Source organism: Mastigoproctus giganteus, chromosome 1, assembly GCF_048544385.1.
Source record: "Mastigoproctus giganteus isolate SK-2022 chromosome 1, ASM4854438v1, whole genome shotgun sequence".
Lineage (NCBI taxonomy): Eukaryota > Metazoa > Arthropoda > Arachnida > Uropygi > Thelyphonidae > Mastigoproctus > Mastigoproctus giganteus.
Window position 1 is genome coordinate 181,463,633 of NC_143575.1, and position 14,603 is coordinate 181,478,235.

A 14,603-nucleotide genomic window follows, 5' to 3' on the forward strand; every position below is an offset into this window, starting at 1 on the left:
TTATCCCTGCTGGAAAAATTCCTGTATATCATTGACAATACTCCATGAGCTACTCTTGCAGCCCGTCTGCACTGCTCAGAGAACTTCATATCTGCCTGCACAACCACCCCCAAGTCCCTTTCATTCTCTACCACTGTCAGTGTTGTACCACAGAGTTGATATTGCTCTGGGGTTGCTGTTTCCCATGTGTAGTACTTTACATTTGTCAATGTTAAACTTCATTTGCCACCTCTCAGCCCATCTGCTCAACCTTTCCAGATCCTGTTGCAGCAGCATAGTGTCAGTAGTGTCCTTGATAACCCTGCCAACCTTTGTATCGTCTGCAAACTTGGACATTAAGCCCGATATACCATCATCAATATCATTTATAAATACAGAAAACAATAATGGACCCAACACTGAGCCCTGAGGGACTCCACTAATAACATCAGTCCACGATGAGCAGTGTCCATTGATTACCACTCTCTGTCTTCTCCCCCTCAACCACCCCTTTATCCATAGCAGCAATTTGCCTCCAATGTCACACTGCTCCAATTTGTGTAGCAGTCTTCCATGTGCAACAGTATCAAAAGCCTTTCTAAGATCCAAGTATATAATATCAAAGTTATTCCCTGCATCCAGTTCTTTTGTGACTGCATCATAGTATCCAATCAAGTTGGTCAGGCAAGACTTCCCCTTAACAAAACCATGCTGTGTCTGAGCTATAACTGAAGTCTTGTCTAAATGATCCTGCAGTGCTTCTTTAACCAGTGCCTCCATTAATTTTCCTGGAACAGAAGTTAAGCTCACAGGTCTATAATTACTTGTGTCAGCCTTTGATCCTCCTTTGTGAATTGGGGTCACATTTGCACATTTCCAGTCTATGGGTACCTCCCTGAGTCCAAGGAAGCTCTTATAATTATGGCTAAGGGTTTGCTTACTTCCTTTGCTGCCTCCTTTAATATAACTGGATAGATCCCATCCACCCCGGGTGCCTTTCTTGTGTTTATCTTCAACAGTTTCTCCTCCACTTTACTCCCAGTTATTTCAAGATTCTGTAGCTTACTGCTAGAGTTGAATACACCTCTGGCATTCCCCTCGCTGAATAACTCCTCATGTGTGAATGTCGATGCAAAATATTCATTTAGTTTTTTAGCTACCTGAGCAGGATCATCAACACTTGACCCATCAATATCAAGTGGACCAATCTGATTCATCCCCTTCCTTCTAGAGTTTACATAAGTAAAGAACTCTTTGCTGTTTTTCTTTGCATCCCTTGCCAAGGATTTCTCGTAATCTGCCTTCGCCTGCCTAACCTCCTTTGTAACTTGGTTGCATATCAACTTGTATCTATCATAGGCTTCTGTGTCATGTGTTAATTTGTATGTATCCCATGCATTTTTCTTCTCTGCCATATGCCTCATTAGTTCATCTGACATCCATTTTGGCCTAAACCTTGAACAATATTTCTTAGTTGGTATGTAAAGCCTAGTAGCTTCCAAGATAAGTTCTTTGAATGCTTCCCATTTTGAATTTGCTGTTGGTAACATCATCAGTTGGTCCCACTGTATAGAATTTAAATACTGTCTCAGTCCATCGTAGTCGCCTTTACGGAAGCAATAACCCTTCCCTTTACCCCTAATGGTAGTTACCTCTTTGAGTAAATCCCACTTCAGCACACTGTGATCACTGCCACCTAGTGGTTCATTTATCTGCAGATTCTTAATGCATGAAGAATCACTGCTGATAATCAAATCAAGAGTATTACTCCCTCTAGTTGCCTCCCGAACATGCTGATGTAGAAAACAATCATCCAATAAATCCACAAAAGCCCTGCTAGTGTGTGAGTAACCAGCCCCCAAAATCCAGTCAATATCTGGGAAATTAAAATCTCCCATTATAAGACACTCTGATTTACTGGCCCACTCTATTTCCCCGTACAGTTCCTTATTATACTCATCAGAGTCATTAGGCCTATAGCACACTCCTACTCTCAATTTTGATCTCCCAATGTTTATGTCACACCAAACTGACTCCACACTGCACTGTCCAGCGATGTCGACTGGCTTCACTTCCTTGGTTTTTATGTGTTTCTTAACTAATAGCATAACACCTCCCCCCTTCCTATCCTGTCTATCCTTTCTGTAGACGTTGTACTCCCCAAATTGCAGTTCCGCATCCCTTATATCTGTGTGACACCACGTCTCTGATATCCCAACAATATCTGCCTTCGATGTTTTGAGCAATACCTCAAATTCATCAAATTTATTTACTAAACTCCTAGCATTGGTGTACACGCAAGTATACCTGCACCTGTTTCTATTCTTAGCTACCCTAATACAACCCATGTGTTTACTTGTGCCGCAATGGCTCCCAGCAGTCTCTGACATACCATGCATCTTGTTTTTCAGGCTTCTGCTCATTCTAATAGAAGCAGTGCAAGAATCTCTTTCACCTCTGCCAGTGGCTACTGTCAATCTATTGGTCTTTGTCTCCCCCCAAGCTAGCAGTTTTCCGACCCACCTAACACTGCCTCGATAGCATCAGCAAATATTCTTGCACCCTTTCTATTTAAGTGTATCCCATCCCTGTAGAAGCAATCTCTCCTGTTAACAAGTACAGTCCAGGCTGAAAAAAATTCTACCCCTTGAGCCTTGCACAATCTTTCCAGGGCCGAATTGATCGACAAGGCTCTCATCATATACTCCCTCCTATCGTGTCTGGGCAGAATTGCAGAATTTAAAAGAAGTAGTTGGCAGCAATTTACAGAATTGGAAGAGCTTTATGTTGATAAATTGCATCAAGCAGCTTGATGCAATTTATCAACATAAAGCATCTCCACGAAATTTCCTTTGTGAGAGAGTACAGTGTAGTTTAACTTGTTCGAGGCCCCAAAGAAGATAACAGTCTGAGATCCCTTTTGAATACTACAACATTGTGGTAAGCTGTTATTTTTTGATCAGTGGACTGGCTAATATTGAGAGTTGGAAAAAAATTATTTATATATATTTTTTTTTCACCTCTGAATAAAAATGTCAGAATTATTCAGCATTCAGCCATTGGGTTCACCGAACCCCCGATTTGTTATCGACGAACTGTACTAAAACCCCCTGCAGCTTAGCACTGTACACAACATATAAATTATTATATGTTATTGTGCATAATAGTGTAAGTGTAAAGTGTATTGATATCAAACGGCACCAGGGGTTTACCCCATCTCTGCGTAATATAGATTGTTAGTGGAACAGTACACTGTTGAGGCCACAGATTTAAAAGTGTGTAGATATTGTATATAATGGTAGTGTCATGTATCGTTGTTCATCTGGCCATTTAGCCTTTGGGCCCATAATGGGTCCCCACATTGCCCACACTTATTTCCGTGCAGGCAGACCTGGTACCGAATAGCTTTATTTTAGTTCACTCTGGCAGGCCCTGCCTCCTAGTTTCCTGAGATATCAGTGGCTAGCGTCTTAAAAAAAAAAAACCGTAGGGAAAAACGCAAGGGTTGGGAGGCCAAAACTGGTGAACGCGGTTTAATTTTTATATGATCAAATTTAGACGTGTGGGGCATTCTCTTGTGTATAGGTAAAGTGGGAGGAAGACTAAAGGCTGGGGGAAAGTCAGAAGTATAGGGTCAATGGGGAAGGCGACTCCAGATGAAAGTCAGTGAGACATGCCCATGCCCCACCAGAAGGAAAGAGAGATGGGCGAGGAGGAGAGGAAATGGCAGAGCCGTCCCCCCCGCTCAGGAGAAGGGATAAAAGTACTTGCAAGGGAGCACAGGTTTACATACGCCATATGGCGTCGGCAGCGTATTGCCTGTAGTTGCAATAGGTTGAGGGTCCAAGCTGAGAAGGTTAGTCATTCATTCCTGGGGCAGTTCAGTCCCGTCCAGTTTGATAGCGTGTACATTTGTGTCCAGGTGATGCACACGCGTCTGTCATGTTTCCGCGGTTCTATCAGGTAGGTCGTCGAGTCCTAGGTGTCTGTCAGGTCCCTCCTTACTGAGGTTCTCTATGAACAGCAATTTGTGTTCTGCGCCGAGCAAACAACTCCTGCACAAATTTGGTTATTGCCATGTATTCTTCACGTGAGTCAAGTAGGTTCTACTCGAGGTCTCTTGGGAAGTACGTGGTTGTTGTCATACGTCTGCAGCGTAGGTCTTCTTAGTTGGTGCATTCATACATTGTGTGTCCAGGTTTCTGGCTCCGCACAGGAACAGCATGGGTTCCTCTAAAATTCTGTAGGATGCTAATTTCGCGTTGAACGCTCCATGACCAGTCAGCAAGTAGGTTGTGAAGAGGCCAGGTTGAAACCTGTTTCGGGGCTTGGGATACATCCTGTAGGCAAAAGCTTCTTTGTAATTTCGCCGTTGGTTGAGGCGGTCCATTGGTCCTGCCATACCTGCTGTTAGTGCCTTTGTAATCTTTTTCCTCCTTATGCACCTTTTTTTCTCCACTGCAGTATTTACTGCGAAGCCAAGGATAGTGCAGGGTGTCCTTTTGCAGTGCTGTATGCGACGCCGCAGCGGATAGCTTCTAAGTCCAGGAGGATGGCCCTTGTTAGTACCTGTAGAGTAGAAGTGCTGGTGGTACAGCAGGCACGGGTGGTGGTTATCAGTATTGTCCGTTGAGTGGTGTCCGGTGTCCGTAGATTTACGACAGTTGCGGCTTTTTGAAACCAGGCTGGAGAAGTGTAGATTATTGCAGGTAAGAAGGTTGTTTTATAATACAATGACAGGGTGCGTTTGCTGATCCCCAGTCCTGTCTTCCGATTCTGGCCCCTAGTGCAGAGTATTTCTAGATCTTCGCCTTGATGTATGTTGGATGGTGCTTGAATGAAAGATTGGAGTAAGTATAAGGCCAAGATGTTTTAGTTGGCTCACTGGTTTAATGGTCGTGTCGTATTTTCCACTTTGATTTGAGGTGCCCTGCGTAGGTCGAGTGTTCCCGTAAGCAAAATCGAGGACGTTTTACTCTGTGATGTCTTCAGTAGGTGAGTCTGCGTCCACTCCTGGAGTATCCCCAGAGAATGGTTTGCCTTGTCTTTCAATTGGGCCCTACTGCCTGCAGCGAACGTCAAGATTGTCGTCTGCAAATGCCTGGGAGTGAACTTCGCCCAGGTCCATGGCCAGGAACTCATCAAGAACCATGTTCCGCAAGAGCGGGCCGATAACAGAGTCCTGGGAACAGTCTCTGTGGACTGATCGATTTAGTTTGCCATGAGGTGCGATGAAGCTTATCGCCCTCTGTGAAAGATATGATTTTATCGTCTGGTAGAGGTTATTTGGTATGTGGGCCCCCCGTAGTCTCGGCCAGGACGCTCGGCCACCAAATGGTGTCGAACGCCCGGGCAAAGTCGATTGATATGATAAGAAAGTATTTGCTACCGCATGAGGTTGCAGAGTTTAGTGGATTTCTCAGAGCTTCCACAGTAGATGATTAAGGTTTAAAGCCAAATTGGGTTGGCATGTAGAGTTCAGCTGTTTGGTAGTGTTGACTGATTCTTGTGCATAGTAGTCTCTCAAATAGTTTACTCATAACTGGTAGCAGCGCGATCGGTTCATACGATTTCGGCGAGTCGGGTGGCTTGACAGGATTCTTCAGACAAGTTTGACATTTGCTGTCTTTCATAATGTTGGGAAGGTGCCAGAGTCAACGCAGCGTTTGTACAGATAGAATAGTAGCTCTGGTGGGATTTCCATTACCTTTTTAATGATTTCCGGCACGCTCCAGTAGATCTAGGCCAGGACATTTGTTTTTCGTATGAGGGTTGAAGACTGGAGGAGTTCCTCCGGGGTAAATGGCGGTTCACGTCGGTCCGTGTAGTCATTGTTCTCAATGCAGATTTGTAATAGTTTCGGTAAAGTCGGGATGGCTGGTTCCAGGAAGATAGTGTCCAGTATGTTGTTTATTGATTGGTGCAGGTGGTAGTTTGGGGGTCCTGCGGTGTCCTTGTAATCATGATGACTTCCACTCTGGGGAGCTTATTGGTTGCAACCTTGTACACCGCTCCCCAAGGTTCAGTGTTTTCGGTTTTGCCGACGAATGTCTCCCAGGCCCTCCGCATGCTTTTGGTTATTAGGTTTTGTGTACCTTCCTTGCGTCTTTATAGCTTTCCCTCAGGATTGCGACTTCAGCGGCCAGCCATGAGCGTCTTGCTCTCTGGAACTGTTTTCTTTTTGTAATCACCTCCTGACTTAGGTTTTGGATATCCTGGGTTCACCAAGGAACCGCACCCGGCGTTGGAGTTTTACGTTTCTTTGCCGCTTCGCGAAATGCTAGTTACTATCTTGGTGACTCTCCTTTGGGTGTTGTTCGGGTTAGATTGCGGGTTCATACTAGCGAGGTGCTGGGCGGCAGCAGGTGCGAGCAGCTCTCCGAAGAGATCCCAGTTGGCTTTTCGAACCGCAAAGCGGTTTAGCATCTGCCTGAGTACTAGTGTCTTGTCTAGTGATCTTCGTATCTGGTAGGTATCACTCTGTGGTCTGACGTCCTCCACGGGTCCTGGACCCTCCAGTCCGTGACGTATCCGGCAATGTTTCCAGTGGCCATGGTGACGTCAATTGTGGCCTCCCACAGAGTGTTACAAAATGTAAGAAGGTGGTGGGGTTGGTTTAGAACCACTAACGTGAATTTGTCAAGGAAGTCTTCCAGGAGATGCCGATTTCTATCTCCTTGCCCGTCCGGAGTCAGGCTGTGCCAAGCCGGTAAGCGGTAGTTTACATTCGCTCCCACAATGGTCCTTTGATTTCGAAGCGTGTCTAGCAGCGTCTGCAGGTACCTGGTGGTATCTTCCCCTGGTCTGCAATAGAGCGCCACCAAGTAGAGGGAGCCTAATGGGATTAGGATGTGGCACATGCAGCCCAGGCCGTGCAGAGTTAGCTGATCTGGGTGACAGTGTAACTAGGATTGCGCACCGCTATTGCGGCCCACGGGGGTGTCTTCCTCAGTCTGAACTATTTTAAAGGTCATTGGATAGCCGCTCACCAATTTTGTGTGGGTAGACGGCTCCTGTGGTATTAAGATGTGCGCGTCAAACTCGTCTACTTTAACCCTTAGTTGTTCGGCCACTGCTCTGGCCCTTTGCGCATTTTGCTGTTGGATAATAATCTTTGGGGTGTTATATCTTTCATTGTGTCTCTTCATAGTCGATTCTGGTTTGGAATGAACTTTTTGCTTTTAAATATGTTGGGCACTTGGGATCAATGATGGAGTGCGAGTGTTCCAGTTTTAAGGACTTGCATGTTGGCGCATGTTGGGTCTTGTTCTTTGTTGGGGCATTTTTTGAATTTGTGTCCTCTCTCAAAGCAGTGGCTGCTGGTGGGTGCTGTCTGGTTGCACGTATGTGTGGTGTGGCCAAATTTGCAACACCTGGAACATATTGGCATGGCTACATGCTTCCTGAACCGATGGGGTCCCCATTCAATATATAATCTTGTGTGATTTTTCAACACGTGCCATGCTGCTGGGACTGCTCAACGACCCAGTTGTTTTTTGACCCTGTTCCTGAATTCATTGAATATCTGGGTTGTACCAGGCTTTGGTTTTGCACTTCAGGGGTTAATGTCTCTGAGATTTCTAGCGATGATTTCCGTGGTCAGTTGACTGGGTGATATTTCCTTGTCCACGTCGTATATCGTGACGGAGGGTCCTTTCCTCCTTGGCAGTTCAGCCGATAGTCCAAGGGTAGCAATTTTTGGGTTTGAGATTATTGCTTGGGAATCTTCCTTTGGGTCAGTCTCTGTTATGAACCCGACATTTCGGATCTTTCTAATTGATTTAATTTTTGTGGTTTTGAGGTCCTCTTTTAGTTCCCTCATCGCCGTAGTTTTGAGTTCCTAACTTGTGTGGGTACTGCTGCTTCTGACTAATTTCTTTCAAGGATTACCAAGTTCTGTACCATGAATTGCCCTAATCTCGTCTCACAAATGTACTTCAATGCACCGACAAGAGCTTTAAGAAACCATCCTATGCAAGAACAAATTATGGATACTACAACTTCTATAACAGGACTGCAAGATCAATGAACAATGCAAATCTGGAGATATTTGACACCCCTGGACACTTCAAGAGGCAAGTGAAATTGCTAACCTCATCCGTTACCTGAACCTTAAAATTGACTCTTATTGCAAATTCTAAGCCTGATTCTGTAATGTGTGTGAAGAAATACCAATGCTCAACCTGTCTCCTATCTATTCACTTTAAATCTGATTGATCCCTCTTTTTATTTATTTAGTTTTATTTTTATCTGTAGATTTCAATTTACTGTTTTGTCTTCTCTTTATGTACATTTACTTTTCTCTTTACTTGAGAAATTTATACTCCAAGCTTCTGCTTTGTAGCTGCACCCTCAGGCATGTTTGATTGCTGTTTTTGTAGCTGTTAATAATAATAATAAGCATCTTCAGTAGTGGCTGCTTCCTTATCTGTGGTCCTTTCATTGGTGGCTGCGCCGGGTTGTTCCTCAGCGCTTGTGCGTAAGACGGGGCGCGTTGTAGCACTTGTTTGCCGTCATCCATACGTAGTGCTTCCAAAATCGCCACAGCTTTCTGGTGCTGTTTGTACGTATTCATTAGTATGGTTTCGAGCTTGTTCCATTGCAGGACGATTTCGCACGAAGTGATAAAGATATTTTTCTGCTATTTTTTTTCCTTATATTTTCCAGGGCCGTTCGCAGTAACAGCGTCTGCTCTAGCACGGTTCCTTCTGGAAGTGTCGGATCAAGGATGTGTGTATTTTCTGACTGTTCGTGCGGGTCTTTTGCCTCGTTGGTGCTGCGGGTTTACCGATCAGATTTCGGGGCCATAGTTTCGGTAAAGTCGGGATGGCTGGTTCCAGGAAGATAGTGTCCAGTATGTTGTTTTTTGATTGGTGCAGGTGGTAGTTTGGGTGTCCTGCGGTGTCCTGGTTATTTTTCCTTTTGGTGACCGGTTTTTGGTTTTCCTTCTCTTCCGATCTCTCAGGTTGGTTTGGATTCGTCGCATATTTAGGTGCGGTGTCTTCAGTTTGACTGAGAGTGCCAGTTGGGATGACTTCAATGCCATTTTCTTGTATTTTGCTTGAATTTCGGATAATCGGAGTTTTCCGAGGTGCGTGTTGCTGTGTTGCACAGATCTCCTCAAGAAAAGCAAAATGATACAAAGCACAAGTCCGTAGACTGGTTTGAATCAGAGCAGTCTGTCTGCAAAATTTGCTGTCCCCCTCAGGCACGTGGGGGGAGAGAACAGCCAAGTACAAAAAATGTGCGTAGAAGAGCAGGACTAATTTCTTGCAAGGTTCTGCAGGCTGCTGAGCACGATGGTGGCATTTATTTTCTTGTAGGTGCATAAGCTGGAACTCGCGACTTCTTCTGTGGACGGTTTATGGAGAAAGGAGGGAAGGCACTAAACACATGGTTACACATGAGAAGTCACAATTATCGTTGTAAAACTGACGAAACACACACACACACACACACTCACACACACACACACACACACACACACACACACACACACACACACACACACACACACACACACACACACACACACACACACACACACACACACACACACACACACACACACACACACGGCTTAACCTCCCCAGTCTAGACAGTTGGCTCTTGCATCACTTTGACAATACTTACCATAGCCTACGCAGACGACCTCATAATCGTCATCTCTAGTGGGTACCGCTCTGCACTAGGCCATCAGGCAGAAATACTTCTTAATGATCTGCATCAATGGACTTTTACTCATAAACTATAAGTTTCACCTACCAAAACCAATATGATTGTTTTCAAGTACTAATTAAATTTTGCAAGGCTACCAAACGTTAGTTAATGGCTCACAGGTTCCAGTGGTGACGGAAACTAATTATCTCAGCCTTATTATTGATGACAAATTAAGCTTTACTCCTCACGTCACTCATGTTGCCAAGTTTAAAAGATTCACTGAGATGCTAATAAATATTTCAAGACAGGAATGGAGGGGCTATGGCTTAAAACTCTACATATCTACTATAGTACTGTGTTTGTAAAAATAAAACGGCGGATTTGCACAGGGCCAAAAACATGAAATTACAATCCAAACTCCATACAATGTAGAGATTACTTGCTATTGTGCGAGCCTGTCGGACGGTCTCAACAATAACACTTCAAGTAGATAAATTTAATAAATTTTATTTATATACTCCGGGACGATCACACCGTCAGAGGAGTTCACAAGACAGAGAGAGAGAATAGAAGAAACAGCACCATATTTAGCAGTCACTGGCTTTAGTCCCGTTTACTCAAGGCACATGTACTTATGCACCCTCGCGCCTGAACATCCGGCTAGTCCTGGCTGGGGTTTTGTGTGTTTTCGCGGCTGGAATGAATTAATTCAATGGGATACCTCTATAAAAGGAATTATCACAAAAAAAACTATATTCCAGATGTTATCTTTGCTGCTGGTAAGAATAACAAAAAATTGGTTTTTCCCTAAGATGTACTTATATTTAATCTTTGAGTATGGCTCTATTAAGGCAAAGCTGTACTGGAAAGTACACTTTGGACTGGAAAGTTCAGATCTTTGTCCTTGCAGCTCTAGATGGGACAGTGGTCTAGCAGATGTTCCCAGTCTTCTCTAGAGCCACAAGAACAAAGATCTCATTCCAGTCCAAAGTGGTTTAGCTTTGCCTTAATGGAGTCATACTGAGTGATTAAATATGAGGTACATCTTAGGAAAAAACCATTCAAGAGTTTGCCGATCAGCTTTCTCCAGATCTTTCACCTTGCTGCTGCTAATATTGTATCTGCAAATAATGTAACTCTAAACAGCTCAACACATTAACGATTACTGTATCTAGTGTGTGGAGACAAATCTGGACTTGACATCTGAAGCCATCTTAATCTACACCTGAGCTGATTCTGATTTTTCCTTTTCTTTTTGTCTTTTTCTTCCTATTTTCATTTCTCATTATTATTTCATTTTTATTTTTATTTTATAATTATTTTATTACTTTTAATTTTAATCTTTTATTTAAAATTTTAAAATCTTTTAAGTTTATTTTTTTATCATTTTAATTTTAATTTTCCAGCCTTTTGGGGTAGGATTGCTGGTGCCTCTGGCGTGAGCTGTCAGGGGTACGGTATTGCGGGCGCTCATGGGTTTAGCCTCTTGTTCACTTATTAGTGTGGATTCTATTTCGCCCAATATTTTTGGTAGGATAGTACATACACAGTTGTGGCCCGCATCCACGTGGTGTGGACGGGTACTAGGAACAGCCTTCCCGGTGATCGTGGTTTCCCAGTAGCACAGTGGCCAGAAACAACATAACAACGCACACACTGCACAAGTATATTTTTTATTATTTATTTATTTATTATTATTATTGTCTTTGGTGGCCCCTAAACATTTGTCCAAATCCACCTAATATCCCTGATTTTATTTTCCTTATACAGGATACCTAGCCACCAGAGAGCAGTCATCACCTAGGATAACTGCTACCTGATGCTCGTCCTTATGAACGTGGAGCTGGGCCTAGGTCTACTGTACTGTCTGTGGTGACCACACAAAATTCCTGCACCCTCTGGTAGAAGTGCTAGACCAGAGGGCGCCAGCAGTCCCACCTCCAAGCCGCCCAAGCCTGGGAGCCAGAAAAAAAATAAATAAAAATAATAATAATAATTATAAAAAAAATACTAATAAAAAATAACATTTACAAAAAAAATATATATATATATTTATATATTAATAAAATAAACTAATAAATCTCTCCTCCCCGCACAAGTATTCAGGAATGAAAGCTTCCTACTCGTATGGGCAGAGAGAGAGAAAAAAATAATAATAAATAAATAAAAATAAAGAAACACCTTCCTGGTCCACAATCTCGCACTTAGTTACTTACATAGTACCAGCAAACACAAAAAAAAAAATAAATAAATAAATAAAAATAAAAATAATAATGAATAAATACTAAAAAAAAAAGAAAAGAAAAAAAGAAGACCAGGGTGGTGGTGGGGGGAACCTCTATCCCACCCACACAAATCTCATCCTAGCAATTTATCCAGCACTATGTTAATTTCGACAGTGCCAGCAAACAAAAAAAAAGAAAAAAAAAGTAAAACTAAATAAATAAATTAAATTAAATTTAAAAAAAAACAGGATAAGAATAGGATGGGGAGAGAGAGAGAGAGAGAGAGGAGAGAGAGAGAGGGAGAGAGAGAGAGAGAGAGAGAGAGAGAGAGAGAGAAAATCTATACAGTAAACAGCTATTAGTTTACAAATATCCAGGCTGATAACTGTCTTCTTTTTAGAAATCCAGAAATAGCAAACCTTTGAAAAGCGACAAACTTATAATCTGGCAAGTAGTTATTTTAATTTCCATATCTCAAATCACTAATTACATTCTTTAATTGAGCTCTGTAATTCTCATACAACAAACAATCATACAATACATGACACCAAGTTTCTTCAACACCACATACACAGTAAGGGTTTGCCTTTAATCCAAAATAATATAATTTACTATTCAAATAACCATGCCCTGTTAACAATAAAGAAGTCTCCATACTAGATAAAAACCACTTGTTCAGTTTAAAACATGAAAAAAGAAACATTTGGAATAAAATGTCTGGTGACCGCACCAGTAATACTATCCGTCCATCTGGCTTGCCAGATTTCCATTAACTTCGCATATATTCTTTTCTTTTCAACCTTATTGTGAACGTTAAGGTCACACACAATGTTTAAGCACTTGAAATTATTACGCTTCCTAATATGGTAACAGAAAGCTTATATATTATAAAAAGATCTAAACGGCATGTGACCCGCTAATACCTGCAGGGCATTTGTTGACGCTGTTCTGCAAGCCCTCTGAATTGCCAACAGCATTGTTCTTTGCACAGAATTTAACTTGGCTTTAAACTTAATCTTATTCACCCAAATTACCAACACGATGATACATAAGTCACTATTGGCAAAAAAACTGCCGTATAATAAAGATTTAAAACTGATCTACGTAACCCCCACTCTGATCTAGAAATCCGTATTACTGCTGCCACTAAAACTCTTAATTTTATTCATCAAATAATTCAGACGTGGAACAAAAGTTAACCTATCATCTAATAAAACACCTAGATACTAGTTTGGGTAACAAATTTAATTCGCTTACAATTTAACAAATTTTTGGTGGTCGATTGATATCAAGGTCACCTTTAACTAACATCATGACTGTTTTTTCTTCTGAAACTGTTAATTATATTTACAGTAGCCCATGATGTTAGACTCTGAAGAACCATTGCAGCCTTCTCTTCAATATCCCTTCTTGAGTTACCGGGCACACAGATAAGCAGATCATCCGCAAATGCTATTTTAGGGCAAACTGTTTGTCTCAATTTAAGCCATTTGTTCAGAACCAAATTCCAAAATAGGGGACCCAACACAGATCCCTGTGGGCATCCCCTGGTCACTAATTTCCTATAAGTTAAATGCTGTGCTCTTACAATTATCTGCCTTGAAGTTAAATAGCTTATTACAACCCGATAATTTTCCCTGGACAATGGAGCTGTCTTAACGAGTAAAGAATGCTCTCGTGCCAGACTGAATCAAAAGCTCCTGCAAAGTCAATGAACGGAGCAAGAACATATTTACTGTCTGCATTTTTAACATAAAGCACTAAATCATTAATCGCGTCCTCAATAGATTTGGATTTTCTAAAACCATACTGAAATGGCAACTCAATGTGGTGTAAATTCATGAATTCACTTAATCGCTGGAAAATCAATCTGTCAAACAACTTGCCTAGGTTAGGTAACAGCAATATTGGTCGAAAGCTCCTGGGGCTTGTTTTTTCTTTACCTGGTTTTTGAAACAATTTCAAAAGGGCACATTTCCAGAAAACAGGAAATGTGCCTGCCAATAGACATTTGTTATACATATTAAGCAGAACTGGAGGGTATATCTCTAATAACTTACTGATACTGTTGTTCTCAATTAAATCAAACCCGGAGTCTTATCAACATTTATCTGTTTACTGACTACAAGTAACCCCTCTGCTGTAAAAAGAGAGATATTCTCAGCATCTCTATTATCTGCTCTTATCTCACACTGTTCAAGAGTATCATTACTTACACAATCCTCGGGAAACAGTTTGTCTATGACAACTTTAATAGTTGTCTCCCAACTAACCGTTTCCCTACCATCTACTATTACTGTGTGAAATACATCCTGCTCTTTTTAGTAATGGTCAACTTATACAGTAGTCCCCAAGGGTTACTGTTTCCTGCGGTTCTTGCCAAATTCTGCCATGATCTTAACTTATGCTGATAAATAGCCCTATGATATTCCCTCCTTTTACACCTATATATTTCCTTATAATAGTTAGCCTCTTCTATATCACGAGACCTATATCTTTGAAATTGCTTCCTGGCCGAAAAAAAACATCTCGCCTTAAAATTTTCAGTTGCTCAGACCACCATGGTATTTGCTTATCTGTGGCTTTCCTATGCCTAGCTGCATACTTCAAAGCTTCAAAAAGTACAATTTGAATATAAAATGCATATTCTGTGGCATTCATAGCCCGATATTTATCATTACCAAAAACCAATTGCAAGGAATCATTAAATTTTTCCCAATTTATCTTTTTATATGCACA